This window comes from Halichoerus grypus, chromosome 4, assembly GCF_964656455.1.
Source record: "Halichoerus grypus chromosome 4, mHalGry1.hap1.1, whole genome shotgun sequence".
NCBI lineage: Eukaryota > Metazoa > Chordata > Mammalia > Carnivora > Phocidae > Halichoerus > Halichoerus grypus.
In genome coordinates, this window is record NC_135715.1 from 49,851,837 (window position 1) to 49,879,346 (window position 27,510).

The following is a 27,510-nucleotide window of genomic DNA, read 5'->3' on the forward strand; positions in this document are numbered from 1 at the left end:
GGGATTTTAGGTAGACTGAAACAACATATTCCACTGAGGTAATAAGTGAATCATCTACCCAACTTATTCTCTTATGATTATCCTTCCACTTATTATCCTCCTTTATTCTTTGTATTTAGCTCTCATAATGAGAAAGGAAGTGAACTGTTATTAGCAAAGTGAAAGGTACTGTTACATGTACCATGATTTTTCATTATTTAAGGGCAAGGGGAGATCTGTGATGACCACAGGGAATATTTCACAGGACCTTAGGGAGTTTGAGTAAAGAGAAATAAAGTAAAACCAGATATAATACTGATAATGTAAGATTTCCTCTTGCATGTTGCAGAGTGAAAAACACTGTCCATGGAATTAGTACAATGGATTCAAGTTCCAAATTTTATATCTCATATAAATGTGGGCAAGTTAATCTGTCATTTTATTCATGTGATAACAGGAGAAACTATGTGAGCCACCCAATTACATTATTGTGAGAAGACAAAAATATTTTTATATGAAAAAATTTTTAAAAAACAAAGACTTCAATGAGTAGGAGTTATTAAGTTCAGTCTAAGTCAACATTTATTTTTTCTCTTCTAAATTACTCACATTCTAAATACTGAAATTTGAATTCTTGATAACATTTCCTAAATCACTCAAATAACATCACAACCACATTCCTAGATAATTTCTACACTAGAAGGTTTAGGAGGGCAGTGATGACTTCTGATTTATTTATAGCTTTAGCTCTATGTCCTTCAGAGCCCAGTATTTTGAAGGTGCTAAATAAATATTTCTTGATTGAATGAAATTCATTTAGTGCTTGAGATTTAGTGCTCAAGAAATCGATTCTTATCCTGAATTTTAGAGCACCAAATATATAGATTCAAGAAATTTCTGTTTTAGGGAAGTTCAACAAACTTGTAACAACTTTTACTATGCTCTATTTCATTTTGAATGTAACGTAGTGACAATGGCAGGGGTTCAGTTTTGAAATTAAAAAGTGCTCCATAAATCATCAATTACTTTTCTGTGTTCTGGAGTAGTAGCACCAATTCGCTTTTATGCACTGTATAAAGCAAGAACTACGATGGTATGTTTAGTTACCATCGTAACTAACTTAGTTACCATTTACCAAAAGTAAAGCAAGTACTTCATTCGCCTGTTTCTTTCCTGGAGAAAATGTAAAGACAACACTATGTAAAAATTCAAACTGAGACGCTCCATGTTTTATTTAGCAATGTGAGTTGGGTATGCATTTAGCTAGTGTCTTAGTTGGGGCTGCTCTAACCAATTACCATAGCCTACGCTCTTAAAACAACTATTTTGTTTCTCATAGTTCTGGAGACAGGGAAGTCCAAATTCAAGGTGCCAGAAGATCCAGTGTCTGGTGATGCCCACTTCCTGGTTTGGAGATGGCTGTCCTCCTGCACTCTCCATGGTGGAAAGCAGAAAGAGGAAGCTCTCATTTTTCTTCTTAGAAGCGCATAAATCCCATTCTTGAGGGCTCCTCCTTTATGACCTAAATACCTCCCAAAGGCCCCACCTCCTAATCACCATCACATTGAGGGTTAGAATTTCAACAAATGGAAATCTCATTGTGGCTGGGGAGGGACATAAACATTCTGTCCACGGTAGCTAGACTATACTATAGCAGAGTTACAAAATAAGTTTCCTAAGTAAGGGACTAAATACAAATACCCATGAAAATGTGTTTTGTTGTTGCTGTTTTTAACCAAATGTCATCACAGGTAATCTGGCAATCCAGAGGACTGATCTTCTCTTTACCTTATGATGGAAATAATGTTGTGAATAGGATTCAAATTGTATTGTCATGTCTCTGCTCAGACTGTTGACACCCCCTCCCCTGTATGTTATTTAGAGGTAAACCACCCAAAACTCTTTGGAAGTGTATTGGCAAGTATTTTGATTGCTTTTGTGGAACCATGTAAGTTGAACATGTCTTGTGTGTCATGGTGAACAGTTTTCTTTCATGGCATCATCAGGAGCAGGAAACGAGGGAGGCCTTCATTAAACAGAGGATGAAAAAGAACTCTTTTTGGGATAAGTTGGGTAGAGTTTTCAAATAATGTTAAGTTCCAAAGCTTTTGTCAGTAAAAGGGAGCTGGCCCCTCCTAGAGGCAGCAGACTGGGGAATAAGGAGAAATCAACTGCAGAGAACTCCCTTGGTCTGTGGATCTAGAAATGATATCTTACTTTTTAAAAATGTAATTACCTTTGTTCATAAACATAAATAAATGTAATTACCTTTGTGTGTAAATTTTATACTTCTGTGCGTGAGAGTATTGTATCTAGCACAAAACAAAATGTATGTGCCAAGTACCAGCAAATCTACAGAAGTCCATCACATGATGGCAGGTGGTAGCCTTAGAAATCTAAAGCAGATACCCAGACAGGGAAGTCTGGCTGAGGTAATGAGCTACAATGTCATGGATTTCTAAAACCAAAATCTATTTCCTGGGTACCTCCAGAAGTAGGGAGGGAAAAGATCCATGCAAGTTTAGATTCCTACTTTCATATACAAGATATCAGCTGAGACTCTGGTTACCTGGCTCTTACAACGTAGAATTGACCCTTGATGGCTAATATGGGACCTTGTGGTCTTAATAAGGGCTAAATAACAATTTCACTCTTCCTCCTCCCTCTCCCACTCTATGTCTACTACATACACTCCTTGAGCCCACCAGTTACAGACCATTTGAGGCTCTATTACTACAGACACTCATTATTTATTTCTATATTCAGGCAAAGAACTAAAGAAAAATTTTTAAAAAATAAATCTGTCGTGCTCGCTTCGGCAGCACATATACTAAAAAATAAATCTGTCAAGCTTCTGCAATAGTCTGAGGTAAAAGAGCTGACCATTGTATTTAAATGTGGAAAGCTATCGTGTGATTTTAGAGTAAAATAAGAGCTGTTTTTGTTTTCAAACTATTTCTACTACCTTTTTAAGAAAATATTTTATTGTGGAAAGAGCACTTAACATGAGACCTACCCTCTTTTAACAAATGTTTTAAATGTATGATACAATATTATCGACTATAGGTACAATGTTGTAAAGTGGAGGTCTATAGTTTATTTATCTAGCTTGACTGGAATGCTATGCCTACTGATCATTAATTCCTCATTTCTCCCTCTCACTAGCCCCTGGAAACCATCATTTGACTCAGATTCTATGAATTTGACTATTTTAAATACCTCATATAGGTGAAATTATGCAGTACATGACTTTCTGTAACTGACTTACTTCACTAATAAAATGTCCTCAAGATTCACCCATGTTGTAGCATGTTGCAGAATTTCCTTCATTTTAAGGGCTGGATAATATTCCATTATAGTTATATACCACATTTTCTTTAATCATCTGTCAATGGACATTTAGGTCATTTCCACATCTTGGCTATATGCAATGAAGTGTGGGAGTGCTAATATCTCTTTGAGATCTCAATTTCAATTCAGATTGCTGGATAACATGGTAGTTTTATTTTTACATTTTTGGGGAAGCTCCATACTGTTTTCCATAGGAACTATACCATTTTGCATTTCCACCTATCAATTCTTAAAACAATTGAGCTCTGGAAAATAGCTGTGCACTCTTTCCCAACTGTTTCTCCATTTTTAAAAATTTTATTTCCTATAGCTTGTTATCAAGTGTATACAAAAATGCAACAATTCTTGATTTTTTTCCCCCCAAAATTAAAAAAAGATAAGATGGAATTGTGAATGGAAAGACCTTGGTACAGAGATTCTCCATGCTCTAGAGCAGGAAGTCAGGTTGGGTAGATCACTTTCCCTTTCTGCATTTGTTTCTCTGCCTATTAATTGTTGGAAAGAACATAAGGGGTCACTTACTCAAGTGCTATGGGGGCCAAATATAATGTAAATGAGCAAAGAGAGCCACTGTAACACAATGGCAGTGGGGGCACCTGAAGAGAACCAGGAAGTAGATGGCATTTTAAACAAGGCCAGCTGCTAGCTAGCAACAAATTATTGTAGAAAAGCAAGTATCATAACTGCAAATTTGCTGAAAGAAACAGAAAAAGTCTGGTTTTTAGGTAAAATATCCTAGTTTTTAAATGTTGAGAACTCAATTTTTTGCACACTATCTACCACAACACAACAAAATCAGCACTGTGTTTGGCTTTTAAGCTGCCAGTTAGCAACCTATGAGCAAGAGAATCTCCAGTTATGGTGCTAATATGCCTTAATAGAAAGTGTACTGAGCATTTAACATCTCTTTTATTCAGAATCATGCAAGGACATCTAATGACTTTAAGGATTTAATTGTGCTAGAGACTAGAAAAAACAGTTCATTAATGCCAAAAACTGGTTGATAAAGTACCAGTTACATTTTTTATGAATTTAACTACTTGGTTGTATACTTGGTACTAAACGTCACTGCTATTTTCATGATTCTTTTAATATTTTTTTTTCTTTTTAAAATTTAAATCCATTTAGCCAACATATAGTATATCATTAGTTTTAGATGTAGAGTTCAATAATTTATCAGTTATGTATAACACCCATTGGTCATGAAATCACGTGCCCTCCTTAATGCCCATCCCTTTTAATATTCTTTATGCCATGTATGATTACAAGTATGTAAGTATCAGTGCAATTTAAAATATACTAGGTGAGCTGACCATGCTACAGATTGTTCCATGTTCCATATTTTCCTTTCAGATTAAAAGCTCCCCAAAAAATGCATTATTACCCAAAGCAATCTACAGTATTATAACTCAGTGACAAGTATAGAGCTCACTGCACCTGCTAATAATGGTAGTCTACAGTCTCTTTGTCAGAAAAAAACAAAACAAAAAACAACAGCTTTTTTATCTAATTATCATCATTTCCATTGATTATGGTGTTTTTCAGAGAATTAGACTAAAACATAGTGTTGCTTATATGACGAGATCAAATAATGACAAAGGCACACACACAAAGAGTGTTTGATCTCAATGACAGACTAAACCTCCCAAATTGCTAATCATTATGACATCATATTGGGAAAGGTTTTATGTGACACAGATATAAAGCTTTAGCACGGAATTTGGATGAAAAAATAGGCTCTTCTCTTTTACTTTTTTAAATGACTAATCTGCTTCAGAAAGCAGTCAAAAGTATATTCCTATACTTGGATTCCTTTTGAATTTCTAGAAATATTAGCTCGGGAAGTGGGACTATAGGTGATCTTTTGTGTAAGTCATGGTATCCACACCAGAAAGAAGCTAATTCATCTGATGAAATTTAAAACTGATTAAACACATACCCAAACAATTTCTTAGCAAGCTTTTTCTGAAGAAACCACTTTCCACTCTGAAAGCATTTTTATCCTGGGTATTAACAGTTTCACAAGGATATGTGTTAATTTGCAGACTCTATTTGTTTCCCCCTGCTCAGCACTTAACTGAAATATCAATATGAAACTGTGAGATTTGGTTTTTCTTTTATTAATGGATTACTTTTCTATTTTTTTCTATTCTCTTTCTGCAAATATATTTCATATTGATGTTATATATGCTAGATAAGATTATCCAGATGGCTTAATTTAGCTTTCAAATTGTCCTAATTTTTGTCTTTGTCTTGATTTTCCTCTGTGTCTTTTAAATTTTCCACAACCACTGTACTAACTTACCTAACATACTTCTTCCTCAAACTTCCCTTTCAAAACAAACACACACAAGCACATACATGCACACACAGAAAGAGAGGGGCCTGGGAGGAGGTCTTATTTTTTTTTTTTAACTTGGGCAGTAACATTTTGGGAAACATATTTTGTTCTTGTTTCAGAATACTTTTCCATTCTAGTAGCTTCTTTTGGGGGGAATATGCTATCTTCTCTAGTCTTTATGAGAATGCTAATTTGGAATTAAAACGTATTTCTGTATTTTCATATAACAAAATTCTTTGTAGTTTATAGTCCCATGTGTTCTGAAATATGATAGAGCTTTATAATCACTGCCCCAATCATGATACAGAACGGCTTCATCATCCCTCCAAAAATTCCCTTTTGCAGTCCTTCCATACCCTCAATTCCTGGCAACCATGGATAAGTTCTCCAGCCTTACAGTTTTCCTCTTCCAGAATATAAGTGGAACCATATGTTATCTTGCTGCTTGAATCTGGCCTCTTCACTTAGCAAAATGCATCTGAGCTTCACCTATGTTACTGCATGTATCAATAGTTCCTCTAATTATAATGTTTTGTTTTGTTTTTTTTAAGTTTTCTCTTTTACCAAAAACATGTTTGATCTTCCGGAAATCAACTGTTCTGGTTTATTTTTATTTTTGACTATTAGCTTACATAAATGCCTGGCAGTCCTTAACTGCTATTTATATTTATAAATGAAGAGCCATTTTATTTATAAAAGTCATTGGCATAAACCTTTCCACCTGGAGTAGGTCCTTTTTTTTTTTATGACTGACCTTCCCCAGAAGAGACAGATTAACAGGTCCTTGTGAAACAGGAGGGAATACTGACTGCCAAGTTTTGGGCGGGGGGAGTGGAATAGGGGGTTGCACACATGGGGTGTAGAGTCAGGTAATCCTTACACTCATTCAAATGCCAAAATAAGGACTTTTTGATGGTATTGAAATTTACACTAAAAACCTTGGTTTTTCCTGGCAGATTATTCAGTTTCTTTATAGGACAAGGTTTTGTTTTAATTCCTTTTAACTAGAAGTAAAAGCCACTGCTGCTTTCTGCTTCCTCCCTCCCTCCTGATCTGTACGTGTGTGTGTACGTTGAAAGGGTAAGTGCCAAGGAAGATGAAGATACATGTTAGGTGTAGTAGCCCAGTGGCTGTAGAGAATGTCCACCCATTTCAAGCTTGATGTCTCTTCACAGCTATGCTGGAAAAGGACATCTTCCACTTTAGCAGCAATATTTTTCTCTAGTTTTTAAACAACATGAACCAATTGGTTTTTGTTCTCAAAATTCATCATAATTTCTGAAACACTCTTGATCCTGCTTCTGTTCTCAGTGTTATTATGCATACTCTCTTCTATCCATACTCATAGTTCCTTCACAAGAAGTGGGAAGGAACAGGCAAAATTGTGTGCATTCTCAGCCATCCAGAACCAGAACCCAAATAGTACTGTCATTGTAAGAATGCCTGATCTCATGCAAGAACTGTGTGACGCTACACTATGAGTTATAGTCTTCATTACTTGCCACAGTACTATGGATCTCCTTTACTGTTTGTCACGTATCCCCAGAGTCGAGATTCAGCTAAACCTTTCTTTTTAATAGTAACCTCTTGAAAGCCGAATTATATTTGGACCCAAAGTGTTTGCCTGTGGGTGGGTGGGTGGTGTCAAATGAAGAAATGTAGATGCGTTAGTAGAGAGTTGAGCATGTTTGGTGTAGGGAGCCTTCCATATACCCCTCAAGTACCATGCAGAAATGTTCTACTCTGCCATTTGGTTTGCAGTAACAGAGAATAGTGAAGGGGGAAAATATTACTGGGAGGAAAAATGCTAGATTCTTGACATGCATTTTAGTACTTGTTTTTCCTTAAATATCTTCTTCAAAATAATTGACATCATATAAAGAAACTGAGCCTTAGGAAATATTCCCCAAATCACTCAGCTCATAAGGAAAAGAGCTACCAGTCCAACATATTTCCTCTGGTACTTAAGACCAGACTCTACAAAAAGATCAACTGTGGCCTGCTGAGGAAGTCTACTTGGAGGCAGGACTTTGACTCACATAGCAAAACAAAGGTAATTTAGCAGGGCCCTGTGAAAATTATGTGCTTTGATTTCTCATCTTCTTTTTCTTTTCCTTTCTTACCAAGATTGATGCTTAACAGCTTAATTGAGGTGTCACTTATTACCATAAAATCCAACCACTGTAAGTGTACAATAGTTTATACTAAACTTATAGTTGTACAACCATCCTGACAATCCAATTTTAGAAAATTTCCATCACTCCAAAGAATCCCCTCATGCCTATTTGAAGTTGATATCCACATCTACCATAACCCTAGGCAAAAACGATCTGTTTTCTCTCTATAAATTTTGCCTTTTTCTGGATTTTTAAAAAAATAAATCATATAATAGATAGTATTTTGTATGTATTCTTTCACTTATCACAATGTTTTCAAGATTCATACCTTTTGTGGCATATATAAATGGTTCTTCCTTTCTTATCACCAATAAAGTAATCCATAGTATGGGGTTCCACATTTTGTTTATCCATTCACCAGTTCATGATTTATTTGGAGTGTATATTGATTTTATACTCTGCAACTTTTTTTTTTTTTTTTTTGGTAGTCTGAAAGTTTTTGGGGGGAGTATTTAAAGTTTTCTATATATAAATCATGTCATCCATAGATAGTGACAGTTTTATTTCTTCCTTTTCAATTTGGATGCCTTTTATTTCTTTTTCTTGCCTAATTGCTCTGTCTAGGACTTAACAATACTATTTTGAAAAAAAGTGGCAACAGTGGGCACCTGTGTCTTGTTCCTGATCTTAGAGAAAAAGATTTCAGCTTCTCACTGTTGAGTGTGATATTACCTCTGAGCTTCTCCTTTACGGCTTTTATTATGTTGTGGTACATTCCTTCTATATCCACTTTGTTGAGAGTTTTTTACATAAATGGAATTTGAATTTTGTCAAGTGCTTTTCCTGCATCTACTGAGATGATCATATGTTTTTTATTCTTCATTTTGTTAATGTGATATATCCTGTCGATGGATTTGCAGATGTGAAAACATCCATGCATCCCCAGGAATAAATCCCATTTGATCATGGCATATGATCCTTTTAATGAATTGTTGAATTCAATTTGCTAATATTATGTTGAGGATTTTTTTTCCATCTGTGTTCACCAGGGATAGTGGCTCATAATTTTCTTTTTTGTGTGGTGTCCTTGTCTGGTTTTGGTATGAGGGTACTGCTGGCTGCATAAAATGAGTTGGGAGCATACCCACTTCTTCAATTTTTTAGAAAAGTTTGAGAAAAATAAGTATAAAACCTTCTTTGAATGTTTGGTAGAATTTGCCAGTGAGGTGTTTGGTCCTGAACTACAATTTGTTGGGGGGGTTTTGATTACTAATTCCTAGCACTCAGGTGTAATTATTCCTTACTAGTAATCAAACTACTCAGATTTTCTATCTTCATGACTCAATCTTGTAAGATTGTATTTTTCTAGAAATTAATCCATTTCTTCTAGGTTGTCCAATTTGTTGGCATATAATTGTTCATTACTACCTCTAATGATCCTTTGTATTTCTGTGGTATCAGTTATAACTTCTCATCTTTAATTTCTGATTTTATTTATTTGGTCCCTCTCTTAGTTTTACTGAGTCTAGCTAATAAGGCTTTTTCAGATTTACCTTTTCAAAGAACCAGCTCTTAATTTCATTGATCTTTCCTATTGTCTTTTTAGTCTCTATTTCATTTATCTCTGCTCTGATTTTTATTATTTCCTTCTAACTTTGGGCTTTGTTCTTTTTTCCTAGTTCATTTGGGTGTAGAGTGAAATTGGTTATTTGAAATATTTCTTCTTTCTTAAGATAGGCTGTATTGTCATGAACATCCCTCTTAAAGTACTTCTGCTGTACCCCATAGATTTCGGTACTATTTTCATTTTCATTTCCCTCTAGGTATTTTTTTATTCCTCCTTTGATTTCTTCATTGAGCCACTGGTTGTTTAGTATCATGTTTAATCTCCATGTATTTGTAAATTTTTAGTCTTCTTTTAATTGATTTCTAGTCTCATACCCTTGTGGTCAAAAAGATGCTTGATATGATTTCAAATGATGAGCTCCTTTAGCTTTTGCTTATCTGGAAAACTCTTTATTTCTCCTTCAATTCTGAATGATAATATTCACAGGTGAACTATCCTTGGTTGGAAATTTCTTTTCTTTTCACCACATTAAATATGGCATGTCATGCCTTTCTGGCCTGCAAAGTTTCTGCTGAAAAATCTGCTGATAGCCTTATGGGGTTTTCCCTTGTATGTAACACATTGCTTTTCTGTTGCTGCTTTTAAGATACTCTCTTTAGCCTTCTAAAAGAAAATAAATAAACGATTTATTTATTTATTTGAGAGAAAGAGAGAGAGAGAGCACACAGACGGAGAGGGAGGAGCAGACTCCCCACTGAGCAGGGAACCCAATGTTGGGCTCTATCCCAGGACCCTGGGATCATGACCTGAGCTGAAGGCAGATGCTTAACTGACTGAGCCACCCAGGCACCCCGGTGCTCTCTTAAACTTTCAATGTCTTACTTATAATGTTTTTGGTGTGGATATTTTGGGGTTCATTTTAATTCAAACTGTGGATTTTCTAGACCTGGACATCTGTTTCCTTCACCAGATTAGGAAAGTTTTCAGCCATTATTTCCTCAAATAAGTTTCCTCCCCTTTCTTTCTCTCTTCCTCTGGGACCTGTACAATATAAATGTTATCTACTTGATGCTGTCCCATAGATTCTTTAAGCTATCATCACTTTTTTTCCCCCACTTCATTTTTCTTTTTGCAGTTGTTTGGATGTTTTCTTTTTGTTGTGTTTGGATGAGTCCCACTGTTCTGAGTTCACTGATCCTTTCTTCTGATTCATCTAGGCTATTATTGAATACTTCCAGTGCATTTTTTTATTTACTTATTATATTCTTCAGATGTGTGACTTCTGTTTCGTATTTTCTCATATATTCCACCTCTTTGTTAAAGTTATCAGGGTGTCCATCCATTCTCCTCTTGAGTTAGCTGAGCATCTTTATGACCACTACTTTGAACTCTTTTTCAGGTAGATTATTTATCTCCATTTCATGAAAGTTTATTCCTGGGTTTTTATGTTGTTTTTTATTTTTTTTTAAAGTGGGTATTTTATTTACTTGTACTTAAACCTATAAACCAACCAGCCAACTGGTACTATTATCATGATACATTAAAATACAAGACATCTTTCTACAAATACTAGAATAATGAACAAATTAACAGTTCCAGTAAAACATCACAAGGGGCAGAGGAAATCAATGAAGCACATTATAGCTTAACCATTTACCATTTACAATTGAGGTTATTAACGAGAAAAGCCTCACAATCTCAAAAAATACAAATTATCCTTCATCACATGTCTTTGTATCTTTACTTCCTATTCTTGAGGTTAGATTCTAGAGCATAAAGATATCCACATTAGTATTGTATCTAGTTATCTATAGCCAGAAACACCTTTTATCATGTTGTCCATAGCAGCCAATGCTACTGAAACCTCTTTGACTCCAATCGTACCCCCTCAATGGATACAATAATAATGGGAAACAGAATATCGAGGCAGAGATATATAGGACCCTAAAAGACAAAGCCTATGAGAAGTAATACAGCCACTGCCCAAATTGAGATCAAATAATATACTCATTGTCACACATCTTCAGGCTGTATGTTCACAGAGTAATTTGGGAATAAATACATTATTTGTTGGGTACTAAAATACTTAGCAGATTGCTATATTACACTATGGCTTTCCCCAGAAGTTTCTAAAATGGACTCCAAATCGCCGATGGAATTTTGCTGGAACTGGATCTGGGGCTGCAGGGATTCCTCTCCAAGGGTGTGGAACTGGCTGTTCCAGGCTTGGGGGCACCAGGTCTGATGGTCCAGGAATGGTTGCTCTAAGACTGGCCGTTCCAGGAGTGGTTGCTCCAAGACTGGCTGTTCCAGGTCTGGTTGCTCCAATGTGAGTTATTCCAGGTCTGGTTGCTCCATACTGGAAGGTTTCTGGAAGTGTTCATCAGGTATCCCTGGTGGTAGGAATAGAAGCCTGGGTATTCTGCAGTTGCTGTGCTGTTCTGAGTCACACTCTTGCTCTCCTTTGGCCAATGGTTTTTCTGCCACCTCTTACATTTCATTCTCTGGTTCTGGAACCAGGTCTTCACTTACTTATAGCTAAGGTTCAGAATGTTGGAAAGTTCTTGCGTCTGCTGGAGACTGAGGTATTTCAGTCTCTGAAATCGATCATTGAGGACATAGAATTGGGTCTGAGAGAACACGGTCCTGATCTCCTGTTTCTTGCCCTGGGCCATATCTTCCTTCCTCACTGTTCTCTCCTCTCCAGAAGTGGGTGGTAATTTTACCCTGGGACTGGTGGAGGAACTGGGGCTGTCCTGAACAAGCAGATCCATGGAGGAAGGAAGAGGAGAGACAGTCTCCATGTGGGGTGTCTCAGAAGATGACATTTGCAGGGATGCATAATTTTCGTCAGGCCCATAAATCTCAGGCATTGGAGAAGAGTCCCTAGAACTGGGTGCTTTGGGGCCAGGAGGGCATTGGGGTGGAGTTGGATCTGCCCTCATGCTGGTGAGTTGAGGGTAGAGGGCTATGTTGTTCTTTAGTTTGAAATATATTCCTCTGTTTCCTCATTCTTACTTGAATCTCTGAGTTTATTTCCATATACTAGGTGAAAGAGCTACTTCTCCCAGTCTTGAAGGAGTGGGCTTATGCAGAAGATGAATCTTATCATTCAAACTTGCCCTAGTTCTTGTTTGTCTCTTGAATCTTTGTGGTTGTATAAGCTGTCTGATCTATTCTTGAAAGGTCCCAGTTGCTGAGGGTGTAACAAGACCTGAGGGTGTTCCAAAGGAAGGGATCTCTGTCAGCACCTAGTTTCTTGGTCACTGAAAGCCAGACCCTCAAGCTTCAGGTTTTAAAGTGTGCATATATATATATATATATATATAGTCCTCTGGGACTGCAATCATAAATCTTGCTGGCCTCCACACCAGGTAATCTGGAGGTATCTCCTGATGACTGTTGCAAAATAAGGGCTCCAGACAAGTGCATAACCTCCCTTCTTAGAGATACCAGTGAACTATAGGAAGGCCTAGGGAGAGTGCAACAATGGTAACCCCCAGCCTACATTCCTGAGATCACCTTGGAAGCCTCTGGATGTTAACCTGAAGGCTGTCCCTCAGGCTGAAGCTCCCGGACAAGTAAATAGGACATTTTCACTGGAAAACTAAGGGTTTGTTTCACTCTGTTGTCTGTGTCATGCCCAAGGGTGGCAGCCTGTCAAGACCTGTGTCTCCAATTGTTTTATCCCTGATTACCAGAGGCAGCCACTCAAGGGACTCATGAACTGTGCACATGCCTGCCAGCTTTAGCAAAGCCACAGGAGAGCACAGGGGTAGGGCATCACCACTGTTAGTAAGATAAAGAGAGTGAAAAATTGTGCATGTCTGGTAGAGAGCACAGAAAGGGTACCTGCCAGTGTCTCCATACCCAAAGAAAGTCCCAACAGATCCCTACCCCTCCTGCAGACACTAAGATTAGCAAATGAATCTCCTTCACATATGGTCTAGGCACTTTCTAAACTGCTGCTTTTACACTGGGTTTCAAAGTGAGTTTAAGTGTGAACCCTTTCAGTGTGAAATCTCAGTTCCCTATAGCCCTTTGAGTTTCCTGGACAGAAGCCCCACTATTTTTCAAAGCCAGACATCTTAGGGGCTTGTCTTCCTAGTTCAGGTCCCAAGGGTTGGCTATCTGATGTGGACCATGAACCCCCTGCTCCTCAGAGAGAAGGCCTATGTTTGTGAGATCCCTCCCAATTAATGGTTGTTGCACTGGGAGTGCAGACCACATCTCTTCCTCTCCTATCAGTCCTCCTTTTTTGTGGAGGAGCTGTTCAGTTAGTTTCCAGGTCTTTTTCAAAGGAAATTGTTCCACATGTAGCTGTAGATTTGGTGTGTCTGAGGGAGGAAGTGAATTCAGGATCTTCCTACGTCATCATCTTGAACCACCTACAGATCTGTGTCCTATAATACTTTTGCATTTAGTATATATTTTAACCCCATCTCATGGTACTGTGTGTATATATATTTAAATCCTCCTCACTGGAAAGTGAACTCCTTGGTAATAACATCTATCTATAAAGTCTAGGAATCAATATACTTTTGTGGAAAAAAAAATAGTTCTTTATGTGGACATCTCATGGTGATAGAGTTACCTAAACAGCAATAAATATATAAAAATTTTAGCTATCTGAAACTAAACTCTTTTAGTATTTATCAACACCAAGAATGATAAAAAGGATTTGTAGTAGTAATAAACATTCAAATGTTTTTAGAATGAGTATGTTCTCACTAACATACTTCAGTTTGTTTTTGAAACCCCTATCCCTTGATTGCTCCACCCTGGTGAGGGTTTTGCCAAGTATGACTGCTAACTGTACAATCCTGGGTCAAAGACTGAAGAGTAAATTTTCAATTGTGCTTCTTTTAAGATTTTTCTCTTAGTTACACACACACACATTTAAAAAATATGTCCAATTCTACAGAGGATATTATAAAATTGTAAATGATATATGAGTTAAAAAAAATCCTTGTCTAAAAACCAATACACATAGAGTGCAGATGTCCTTTAACTGCCCTTTGTAACACTAAGCCCTGAGAACTATTTCCTCTAAATAGTGGACCACATTAACTTTTTTAAAAGGAAAGCAGAGAGAGAGAGAGAGAGAAAGAGAGAGAGAGAGAGAAACTTTGTAGTTTCTTTAGAAGTTGGTTTTGGTTATCATTTAGAGAACAACACTATACCTCTCTCAATGGAAATATCATACATCAGGTACACTTGTCAATATTTGAAACTAATTATTGGATGGAGCGATCAATTTCTATTGCTTTTAATCTATTCAACTCCTAGGAAGTGTATTATTCTATGAAACTTTTTAAGTTTAGTGGCAGACTGAAACAATAGTACATCTGCCCTACATATGGCAGCAACTTTTATATATAAACTCTTGCTCTTTGGTGTGTACACACACACACACACACACACACACACATTGACTCTTCAACATTATTGCCATAATTTGTAATACTCATATGCATAATCTATAAATGTACTACTTCAAAGGTAATGTGTCTTTGTGTATGTAATCTAAGAAAGCAGTAAATCAGTCTGTAATAACTTCAGTGTAAAACGGACAGAAATAATATACCCATCATATTTTGAATTTTAGGACAAATGCTTACAAAGTTGTTTCTTACTTAATATCAAGGGTCTCAATTTTTTTTTTTTTCTATGAGATTCACTGTTAAGGAAGAAGTTAACATTCCGGACACATTCCCATGATATATCCAGATTTTTAAAGCATTGTGCTATTGATGCCAAAGACAAATATGAGGCAGATAATGTAAATTTCCAACTAACTGTCTAGACACTTTTCCAGTAACTGAGGGCTCATCTGTGTGTCATACAACATGGTTTATTTATCAAGTAGTGAACTGCGGCCCACGATTAGAGAAAACGCCAGCCTAGTCCACTACACCAAATGAGAATCTCAGAGGTATTTCAATTCAACTCCTTCCTAGCTCCATTTTACTCCCTCAGTCTTGCTCTGAAAAGAGTCTGTAACAGGTCCCAGACGTTACTGATAAGGACTTGTAAGTGGTAAATTCTTTTCTACTATTCAGTGAGTTGGAATGAGGAGTTCCTGAGAGTTCTATGAGTTCAGGTTAATGGTACTTGATATAGTAAGTTGTAATTCAAAATTCATCTACCTACAGAAACCTACTGGGTGATGCTTCACGATATAGTATTGACAAAAATATAATTGAAGTATAATGTTGATTAAATAGTAATATTCTGGGAAAGAGTCCAAGACGGAAGAGGAGTAGGAGACCTTAATTTCATCTGGTCCCAGGAATTCAGCTAGATAGCTATCAAACCATTCTGAACACCTGCAAACTCAACCGGAAATCAAAGAAAAGAATAACTGCAATGCTACAAACAGAAAAGCGACCACTTTCTGCAAGAATGACAAGATGGAAAAACTCACCTCAAAAGAGAGAACAAGAGGCAGTACTGACTGCCAGGGACCTAAGCAATATGGACATTAGTAAGATGTTGGAACTAGAGTTCAGAATAACTATTATAAAGATACTAGCTCAGCTTGAATAAAACATATAAGATGCTAGAGAATCCCTTTCTGGAGAAATTAAAGAACTAAAATCTAACCAAGTCAAAATAAAAAAGGCTATTAATAAGATGCAACTAAAAATGGAGGTTCTAACTGCTAGGATAAATGAGGCAGAAGATAAATGAGGAGAAGTGATATAGAAGACCAAATGATGGAGAATAACAAAGCTGAGAAAAAGACAGATGAACAACTACTGGAACATGAGGGGAGAATTTGAGAGATAAGTGAAATAAAGTGAAACAATATTAGAATAATTGGGATCCCAGAAGAAGAAGGAAGAGAGAGAGGGGCAGAAGGTATATTGGAGCAAATTATAGCAGAGAACTTCCCTAATTTGGGGAAGGAAACAGACATCAAAATCCAGGAGACACAGAGAAACCCCTTCAAAATCAATAAAAATAGGTCAACACCCTGACATCTAATAGTAAAACTTAAAAATCTCAGAGACAAAGAGAAAATCCTGAAAGCAGCTCAGGAAAAGAGGTCTGTAACCTAAAATGGTAGAAACATTAGATTGGCAACAGACCTAACCACAGAGACCTGGCAGGCCAGAAAGGACTGGCAGGATATATTCAGGGTACTAAATGAGAAAAATATGCAGCCAAGAATACTTTATCCAGTTAAGCTGTCATTGAAAATAGAAGGAGTGATAAAAAGCTTCCAGGATAAACAGAAACTAAAAGAATTTGTGATCACCAAACCAGCCCTACAAGAAATCTTGAAAGGGGTCCTCTAAGCAAAGACAGAGCCCAAAAGTAACACAGGCCAGAAAGCAACACAGACAATATAAAGCAACAGTCACCTTACAGGCAATACAATGGCACTAAATTCATATCTTTCAATAGTCACCCTGAATGTAAGTGGGATAAATGCCCCAATCAAAAGACACAGGGTATTAGATTGGATAAAAAAGCAACACCCACCCATATGCTGTCTGCAAGAGACTCATTTTAGACCCAAAGACACCCCCAGATCGAAAGTGAGGGGTGGAAAACAATTTATCATGCTAATGGACACGAAAAGAAAGCTGGGATGGCAATCCTTATTTCAGACAAATTAGATTTTAAACCAAAAACTGTAATAAGAGATGAGAAAGAACACTATATTATACTTAAAGGGTCTATCCAATAAGAGGATCTAACAATTATAAATATTTATGCCCCTAACATGGGAGCAGCCAATTATATAAGCTAATTAATAACAAAATCAAAGAAACACATCAACAATAATACAATAATAGTAGAGAACTTTAACACCCCCCCCCTCACTAAAATGGACAGATCATCTAAGCAAAAGATCAACAAGGAAATAAGGTCTTTGAATGACACACTGGACCAGATGGACTTCACAGATATATTCAGAACATTCCATCCCAAAGCAACAGAATACACATTCTTCTCTAGTGCCCCTGGAACATTCTCCAGAATAGATCACATCCTGGGTCACAAATCAGGTCTCAACTGGTACCAAAACATCAGGATCATTCCCTGCATATTTTCAGACCACAGTGCTTTGAAACTAGAACTCAATCACAAGAGGAAAGCTGGAAAGAACTCAAATACATGGAGGCTAAAGAGCATCCTACTAAAGAATGAATGGGTCAGGATGTGGAGAAAGGGGAACCCTCCTACACTGTTGGTGGGAATGCAAGCTGGTGCAGCCGCTCTGGAAAACAGTATGGAGGTTCCTCAAAAAGTTGAAAATAGAGCTACCATATGATCCAGCAATTGCACTACTGGGTATTTACCCCAAAGATACAAAAGTAGGGACCCGAAAGGCTACGTGCACCCCGATGTTTATAGCAGCAATGTCCACAATAGCCAAACTGTGGAAAGAGCCAAGATGTCCATCAACAGATGAATGGATAAAGAAGATGTGGTGTATATATACAATGGAATATTATGCAGCCATCAAAAGGAATAAGATCTTGCCATTTGCAACGACGTGGATGGAACTGGAGGGTATTATGCTGAGCGAAATAAGTCAAACAGAGAAAGACATGTATCATATGACCTCACTGATATGAGGAATTCTTAATCTCAGGAAACAAACTGAGGGTTGCTGGAGTGGGGGGTGGGGTGGGAGGGATGGGGTGACTGGGTGATGGACACTGGGGAGGGTATGTGTTCTGGTAAGCGCTGTGAATTGTGCAAGACTGTTGAATCTCAGATCTGTACCTCTGAAACAAATAATGCAATATATGTTAAGAAAGAAAAAAAGAAGAAAAAGAATGTAGCAGGAGGGGAAGAATGAAGGGGGGGAATCGGAGGGGGAGAAGAACCATGAGAGACAATGGACTCTGAAAAACAAACTGAGGGTTCTAGAGGGGAGGGGGTTGGGAGGATGGGTTAGCCTGGTGATGGGTATTGAGGAGGGCACGTTCTGCATGGAGCACTGGGTGTTATGCACAAACAATGAATCATGGAACACTATATCTAAAACTAATGATGTAATGTATGGGGATTAACATAACAATAAAAAAATTAAAAAAAAAAAAGAATGAATGGGTCAACCAGGGAATTAAAGAAGAATTAAAAAAAAATTCATGGAAACCAATGAAAATGAAACACAACTGTTCAAAATCTTTGGGATGCAGAAAAGGCAGTCCTAAGAGGAAAGTATATAGCAATACAAGCCTTTCTCAAGAAACAAGAAAGGTCTCAAGTACACAACCTAACCCTACACCTAAAGGAGCTGGAGAAAGAACAGCAAATAAAGCCTAAACCCAGCAGGAGAAGAGAAATAATAAAGATCAGAGCAGAAATCAATGAAATAGAAACCAAAAGAACAGTAGAACAGATCAACGAAACTAGAAGCTGGTTCTTTGAAAGAATTAACAAGATTGATAAATCCCTGGCCAGACTTATCAAAAAGAAAAGAGAAATGACCCAAATAAATAAAATCATGAATGAAAGAGATCACAACCAACACCAAAGAAATACAAACAATTATAAGAACATATTATGAGCAACTATATGCCAGCAAATTACATAATATGGAAGAAATGGATACATTCCTAGAGACGTATAAACTACCAAAACTGAACCAGGAAGAAATAGAAAACCTGAACAGACCCATAACCAGCAAGGAAATTGAAGCAGTAATCAAAAATCTCCCAACAAACAAGAGCACAGGGCCAGATGGCTTCCCAGGGGAATTCTACCAAACATTTAAAGAAGAATTAATACCTATTCTTCTGAAACTGTTCCAAAAAAATAGAAATGGAAGGAAAATTTCCAAATTTGTTCTATGAGGCCAGCATTACCTTAATCCCAAAACCAGACAAAGACCCCACCAAAAAGGAGAATTATAGACTGATATCTCTGATGAACATGGATGCCAAACTTCTCACCAAAATACTAGCCAATAGGATCCAACAATTCATTAAAAGGAATATTCACCACAACCAAGTGGGATTTATTCGTGGGCTGCAAGAGTGGTTCAACATCTGTAAATCAATCAATGTGATACACTACATTAATAAAAGGACAAGAACCATATGATCCTCTCAATAGATGTAGAAAAAGCATTTGACAAAGTACAGCATCCTTTCTTGATTACAACTCTTCACAGTGTAGGGATAAAGGGAACAAACCTCAATATCATAAAAGCCTTCTATGAAAAACCCACAGCAAATATCATTCTCAACAGGGAAAAACTGAGAGCTTTTCCCCTAAGGTCAGGAAGACGGCAGGGATGTCCACTATCACCACTATTATTTAACATAGTATTTAAAGTCCTAGCCTCAGCAATCCAACAATAAAAAGAAATAAAAGGCATCCTAATTGGCAAAGAAGTCAAACTTTCACTCTTCACAGATGACATATTACTCTATGTTGAAAACCCACAAGACTTCACCCAAAAGTGCTACAACTCATACAGGAATTCAGCAAAGTGGCAGGATATAAAATCAATGCACAGAAATCAGTTGTATTTCTATACACTAACAATGAGACAGAAGAAAGAGAAATTAAGCAATCAATCCCGTTTACAATTGCACCAAAAATTATAAGATACCTAGGAATAAATCTAACCAAAGAGGTAAAATATCTATACTCTGAAAACTATAGAACACTTATGAAAGAAATTGAGGAAGACACAAAGAAATGGAAAAACATTCCATGCTCATGGATTAGAAGAACAAATAATGTTAAAATGTCTATGCTGTGAGGGCGCCTGGGTGGCTCAGTTGGTTAAGCAACTGCCTTCGGCTCAGGTCATGATCCTGGAGTCCTGGGATCGAGTCCCGCATCGGGCTCCCTGCTCAGCGGGCAGTCTGCTTCTCCCTCTGACCCTCCCCCCTCTCATGCTCTATCTCGTTCTCTCTCTCAAATAAATAAATAAAATCTTTAAAAAAAAAAATGTCTATGCTGTGTAAGACTGTTGAATCACAGACCTGTACCTCTGAAACAAAGAATACATTGTATGTTAAAAAAAGAAGAAGATAGCAGGAAGGGAAAAATGACGGTGACGAAATCGGAGGGGGGAGACGAACCATGAGAGACTATGGACTCTGAGAAACAAACTGAGAGTTTTCGAGGGGAGGAGGGTAGGGGGATGGGTTAGCCAGGTGATGGGTATCAAAGAGGGCACGTACTGAATGGAGCACTGGGTGTTATGCGCAAACAATGAATCATGCAACACTACATCAAAAACTAATGATGTAATGTATGGTGATTAACATAACATAATAAAATAATTAATTAATTAATTTTAAAAAAGTCTATGCTCCCCAAAGCAATCTACACATTCAGTTTAATCTCTATCAAAATACCAACAACATTTTTTACAGAGAGGTAACAAATAATCATAAAATTTGTATGGAACCAGAAAAGACCCCAAATAGCCAAAGGATTATTGAAAAAGAAAACCAAAGCTGGTGGCATCACAATTCCAGACTTCAAGTTCTATTACAAAGCTGTAATCATCAAGACAGTATGGTATTGGCACAAAAACAGACACATAGATCAATAGAACAGAATAGAGAATTGGCCAGAAATGGACCCTCAAGTCTATGGTCAACTAGTCTTTGACAAAGCAGGAAAGAAATCCAATGAAAAAAAGACAGTCTCTTCAACAAATGGTATTGGGAAAATTGGACAGCCACATGCAGAAGAGTGAAACTGTACCATTTCCTTACACCATACACAAAGATTAACTCAAAATGGATGAAGGACCTAAATGTGAGACAAGAATCCATCAAAATCCTAGAGGAGAACACAGGCAGCAACCTCTTCGACCTTGGCTGTAGCAACTTCTTGCTAGACAAATCTTCAAAGTAAGGGAAACACGTAAAAATGAACTACTGGGACTTCATCAAGATAAAAAGCTTTTGCACAGCAAAGGAAACAGTCAACAAAAAACAGAAGACAACCTACAGAATGGGAGAAGATATTTGCAAATGTCCTATCAGATAAAGGGCTAATATCCAAAATCCATAAAGAACTTATCAAACTCAACACCCAAAGAATAAATAATCCAATGAAGAAATGGGCAGAAAACATGAACAGATATTTCTGCAAAGACGACATACAAATGGCCAACAGACCCCTGAAAAAGTGCTCAACATCACTTGGCATCAGCGAAATACAAATCAAAACCACAATGAGATACCACCTCATACCAGTCAGAATGGTTAAAATTAACAAGTCAGTAAATGACAGATCTTGGCGAGGATGTGGAGAAAGAGGAACCCTCCTACACTGTTGGTGGGAATGCAAGCTGTTGCAGCCACTCTGGAAAACAGTATGGAGGTTCCTCAGAAAGTTGAAAATAGAGCTACCCTACGACCCAGCAATTGTACTACTGGGTATTTGCCCCAAAGATACAAATGTAGTGACCCAAAGGGATACGTGCACTCCAATATTTATAGCAGCAATGTCTACAATAGCCAAACAATGGAAAGAGCCCAGATGTCCATCAACAGATGAATGGATAAAGAAGATGTGGTGTACACACACACACCCACACACACAGGAATATTAGCCATCAAAAAAATGAAATCTTGCCATTTGCAACAACATGGATGGAACTAGAGGGTATTATGCTAAGCGAAATAAGTCAATCAGGGAAAGACAACTATCATACGATGTCATTGATACGTGGAATTTAAGAAACAAGGCAGAGGATCATAGGGGAAGAGAGGAATAAATGAAACAAGATGAAACCAGAGAGGGAGACAAACCATAAGGGACTCTTAATCTCAGGAAACAAACTGAGGGTTGCTGGAGAGGAGGAGGGTGGGGGGATGAGGTGGCTGGGTGACAGACATTTGGGAGGGTATGTTTTGTGGTGAGCACTGTGTGTTGTGTATACTGATGAATCACAGACCTGTACCTCTGAAACAAATAATACATTATATGTTAATTTTAAAAAGTTAATAAAAAAAGAAAAAAGAGAAATAAGTCAAATAAGGAAAAAATTAAAAAATAGTAATATTCTGTACTTGAATGTCAATTGTAATTTTTTTCTAAGAGAAATATAAAGGCAAAGTACAATCAAGTAAGTTGAAAATGGACTTTTGTAATGCAATAAAGTTTTAAAAAGTAGATGTCCTCTAATGGAAGTCCCATAGGAAAATGATTCTCTTACTTTACACTAAAGCTTCATATATTTGAGAATACTATTCAAAATTTCTAAAAGGATTTGAATCACATTTTTAAAAGAAGGTTGAAGCCTCTCAGACAAATAAGAGAGGTAAGAAGCAAACAGAATAAAAATCTTAGAATTTTAAGTTAAAAGCATGTGATCTCTGAAGTCAAACAGTAAGAGTTACTAAATTGTACTCTTCCAACTATTAGCTGGTTGAACTCAGATATTTTACTAAATTTTTCTGTTGTTTCATCTATAATTTTCTGTTGTTTCATCTATGAATTTAATAATACTGATATGAAAAGGAAGTCATAACTAAGGGAGATGATGCAAAATTTTAGCTCACTGCCATGCACAGAGTCATCACATTAAATTTTAATTCTTTACCTCTCACTTTCCTCATGGGTTTTTTGAGAATATGTCTTACCTTCTGCTATTTTGGGGGTAAGCCAATTTTATGATATAGTGACTTTTATTTAGAGAATATTATTGCTGGGTTGTGTTATTTACTAAGCATCCTTTATCTACGAGGAGGAAGACTGACACCTGTTTTGCCCTGCTAAGCCATTTGGCTCACCTACAGAAATCTGACAAGAAAACCATCAGAGACTTTGATTGATGGCCCAATAAACAGATTATTGGTCATAATAAATTCATCCATCTGATATTTTGAGTGAGTTACTCGTTACTAGTAGCTCATGCAGTTACTGTTTGTAAATAGGTAGTAGTTCATTTTGTGTCACCACCAGGAATACAAGAGCAGGTCATTTATCACAACTCCTCAAATATCTGTAATATCATTATCTGTATGTGATAGACTCTCATTATTCAGGTAACTATGTTTTAGCAAGTCTCCATGAACACTGAATTAGTCAATATTGAACTAGTGCTCTTGGGGGAAATATGGGATTAGGTTCCTATAAGCCCCTGGTCACAAAATTTTCATCAACTAGCCAATATATAATCTTATTTTATGTGTACTTGTTTAAAGACACTTTATTTAATATATATTTGTGATTCATTAACATTGAACTCATAAACAACAGCACTATAATTCATGCCTGAGTATGAATTTCTCTGTATTTTCCCTGCAAGACACATCACAGCCTTCTTGGGCTTAGGAACCCAAGCCAGCACTTTAGCACTATGCTTGAGGACAATGCTATACAGTGACATCATCAACAAAAGGCACAAAAAATAAGGCACTAAAAAGACCACAGGAAGGACACTTGTTTAGTATTAGAGCTGTAATAAAAAGGCAGTGCCACCTTGTTCCTCCTCAGCTGACAACATGTAAGTCTGGTAACTCAAATTTTTGCCCCACTGTGCATGTCCTTCAATGACTGCAAAAGTATCGTATTGATTTTCAGGTTATAAGTACATTTTAGCAAGTACATTATTTTGCAAATAAGGAATCCACAAATAATGAGGATTGGCTGTAATTTCAGATGGTATAATTCTTGAAAATCTGCCTCTAGATATATTTTGTCTCCTTTCATGTTATTTTTAATTAAATATGGTATTTCTAATCTTAAAATTGGTAATTTATTAAAATCAAAATTTTCGAGACATACTGGTTAACATGAGGTTATCCATACTATGAATGCTTTGTGTTTAGATCCTCAGAAATTCTTGGAACTGATATCACTACTATACTAACCTAGTTTATTTTACTCCTCGGTAAAGGAAAACCATCAAGGAGTCCCAGAAAGAGATTTGTGAAGGATGGTGAACATTTGGAAGATCTCGCTACAAAATACTGAAAAGAAAGATGACCATAAATAGGTAAAATTGCTGGTGAATAATATTGACAAACCAAGATTAAATAGGTTGAATTTGAAGTGGCTCTAATTCATTTGCCATGTGATTTTCTTTTCTTTTTTTTTTTTAAAGATTGTATTTATTTGACAGAGAGAGACACAGCAAGAGAGGGAACACAATGAGGGGGAGTGGGAGAGGGAGAAGCAGGCTCCCCGAGGAGCAGGGAGCCCAATGCGGGGCTTGATCCCAGGACCCTGGGACCACGACCCGAGCCGAAGGCAGATGCCCCACGACTGAGCCACCCAGGCGCCCCTGCCATGTGATTTTCTCCAAAAGTGCTTACTAGCGAGGGTGTAAGATTAGCAGTGTTGAATGGCTATATTGATCCAAAGAGAAAGGTTACGATAAGTACAGTAGAGAATAAGGTACAAAGAATTGAATATGTAACAACAGAATAGTTGAATTGTAGCATGATGTCTGTTCTAGTTTAGGAAGTTGATAGGGACAAAGAGTGTTGGGTTGGGGAAACTTAAAGCTTCAGTGAAATCAGAAAGATTTACTTAGAATACGAATTGAAAGAGGTGAAAATAAATGAAGTTGTGATCAGAGGTTATATGTTAGGGTTTAAATTTACAGAGGTATAATAATAATTTGGGCTGTTCACAAAGCCCAGGGCTTTACCCAAAGATAAGAAAGAGGATGGAGTGGTTTAAACTGATTGATTCCTAGTAAAGACATTTTCATTGTGGGAGATTGTTCACATTTATTCTGATGATTAAAGTTCTTGGAATAGAGAATAATGTGAGTGATGCCAACATCCATTATGAATAAAGAATGGGAACTCTGTAGAAGTAGTTCCAAGTAGTGATAGAAGATGGCACAGTCTGAAGTCATGAACCTCAGGAGGGAAGTGCTCTGTATGTGAAGGAAGTAGAAGAACCATCTGAAATTGGAAATAGGGACCTGGGAGGACGCCAATGTCATCTCAGTCTCCTGTGTTCTCAGTAGTGTAGGAGGATGAGAGAATACAGTGTTCCCTTTAGGAGAGCTGCAGGGGAGATTAGTATGCTGAGGCTGAGAGCCAAAGTTAAATTATGTCAACTATGTTCAGAGAAAATCATGTGCAGTGGCTTAGATTTAAGGTGTAGGTTTATAATGAAAGATGGATTCTAGAGAACAGGGAGAGTATGGGAGTGACAGTAAAAGGGAGCAGCAGATGAGAGTAGGGAGAAGGTTGGGCAAGAAAGTAAAGAAGCAGCTAGGTTGAGTTTGTATATGTAGCTGTGTTTAGGGATAATTGGAGTTGAAGGACTTGATGCATTTAACAAGTATCACGATTTCCAGAAGAAAGAGGTGGAAAACTCGAGTAGTAATAGAGACCTGAGGAGTTTAGCAGTCTGGAGTCTTAATTTACTGGGTATATCTAATCTTCCCCAGGCAAATGGCTGTGATGGGACCAACTGCTATGCATGTATGTTTAATGAGAAAAAACATCGGGGCACCTGGGTGGCTCAGTTGGTTAAGCGTCTGCCTTCAGCTCAGGTCATGATTCCAGGGTCCTGGGATCGAGCCCCACATCAGGCTCCCTGCTCAGCGGGGAGCCTGCTTCTTCCTCTCCCTCTGCCTGCCGCTACCCCTGCTTGTGCTTTCTCTCTTTCTCTGTCAAATAAACACAAAATTAAAAAAAAAAACAAAAACTCCGCCTCTTTAAAAAAGAAAAAAAAGAAAAAAAAATCTGTCCATGTATGTTCAATGAACTTTGAACTAGGAGTAAACTACTGATATAAGCTGGGTCAGTGCCCTTCTCCCTGGAGATTTTGGGTCTGTGATAAAGACACATGGCTGTGTATATCTGGTAGATAAAGCTTTCAGATGCCATATTCAGGAGCTGGTGGAAGCCATGTGTCCTGCCACGTAGACCAGAAGGCGGGGGGGGGGGGGGTATTTTTTTTAAGATTTTACATACTTATTTGAGAGAGAGAGAGCAGGCGGGAGGGCATCAGTGGCAGAGGGAGAGGGAGAAGCAGACTCCTGCTGAGCTGGGAGACCAACATGGGGACCCATCCCAGGACCCCAAGACCACAAACAGCTGAAAGCAGACACTCAATTGACTGAGCCACCCAGGTGCCCCAGGAGGGGGGATTTTAATTTATTTTAAAAGAGAATCAGCAGTTTTGTCTCTGGAGGAGAGTGATTCTTCTAAGGTTAAGAGAATAAATAAACCTTAAGACTTGTAATTACATGTATATGTTAAATGTTAAAGTTTAATTTGAAGCAATTCCTTACTCTAAAAGTAAACGAACTTTACTAATTTTGTTTGTATATGCACTATTGTATGCACATACTACCGTGTGTGTATGTGTATATACATATATGAGTATATGTAGTATGTGTCAATATCTCATGCGTACAATCTCATGCTGTTGTTCTATCTTATTTATAAACTGTTATTTTTAATTCATGGCTTTGTTATGCTTTCTTCTGTTTCTTGACTTATGATTTTTTTCTACACTGTATTCCTCATCAGTATTTTTTAATGTTATGTTTCTCTTTTCTTCCTCTTCTTCTATCTTGTATAAATAGGAGATAATTTTATCTTTCATTTGGTCTAGTAAAATTCAGTTGATTTCTCCTTGGGTTTTTCTACCTTGTCAGAAAAAAAAAAGTCTTTCTTTCTAATCTGCACTTGAAATCTGTTCTGGCTTCTTGATTTTCTTTAATCTAAGGGGATGGCGCAAGGAGTATAGAGAATGGTAACCTAAGGCTATATTCAGCCTTTTTTTTTTTTTTTTTTTTTTGAAACACAGACTCTTATCTTTTTGGGGATGCTGCTAAATGACCTAAAAGAGTGTTAACTAAAACAGAGACAAAAGCATATCCTATTTCTAAGGAAAATACCCCTGAACTTGGACCATTCCCAGCTTGGAATCCTGGAAATGGCAGCCTTCTGTACTTTGTCTTGCATCTGCTCCTGAAACACTGAGATACTGACATTCTTAGTTATTGATAAGACATTCTATTTTTAGGTGATTTTCCATCTATGATTCCAGTCCATTTCTATTCTAATTTATTACATGTGCTTTGCAGAAAGAAGTCTATTAGTGAATATTGTAAGGATTTTTTCTATTTACCCCTTTTCCCCAGCAAGGCCTCTAGAGGTTGGGGCAGGGAGTTGAGATCAGGTCTGATGAGGAAGAGATTTTTCTTTGCTTAGCCACAATTTTATGGAAAATAA

At 37.2% G+C, this 27,510-nt stretch overlaps 1 long non-coding RNA gene and 1 pseudogene across 1 annotated transcript in view; both read right to left on the minus strand.

The window, feature by feature from the left end:
- LOC118521007 (uncharacterized) overlaps positions 1–27,510 on the minus strand; it is a 499,349-nt gene that overhangs the window by 238,973 nt on the left and 232,866 nt on the right. The gene's annotated exons all lie outside the window — the stretch shown is intronic.
- On the minus strand, positions 11,369–12,300 carry LOC118521006 (homeobox protein NANOG-like; annotated as a pseudogene).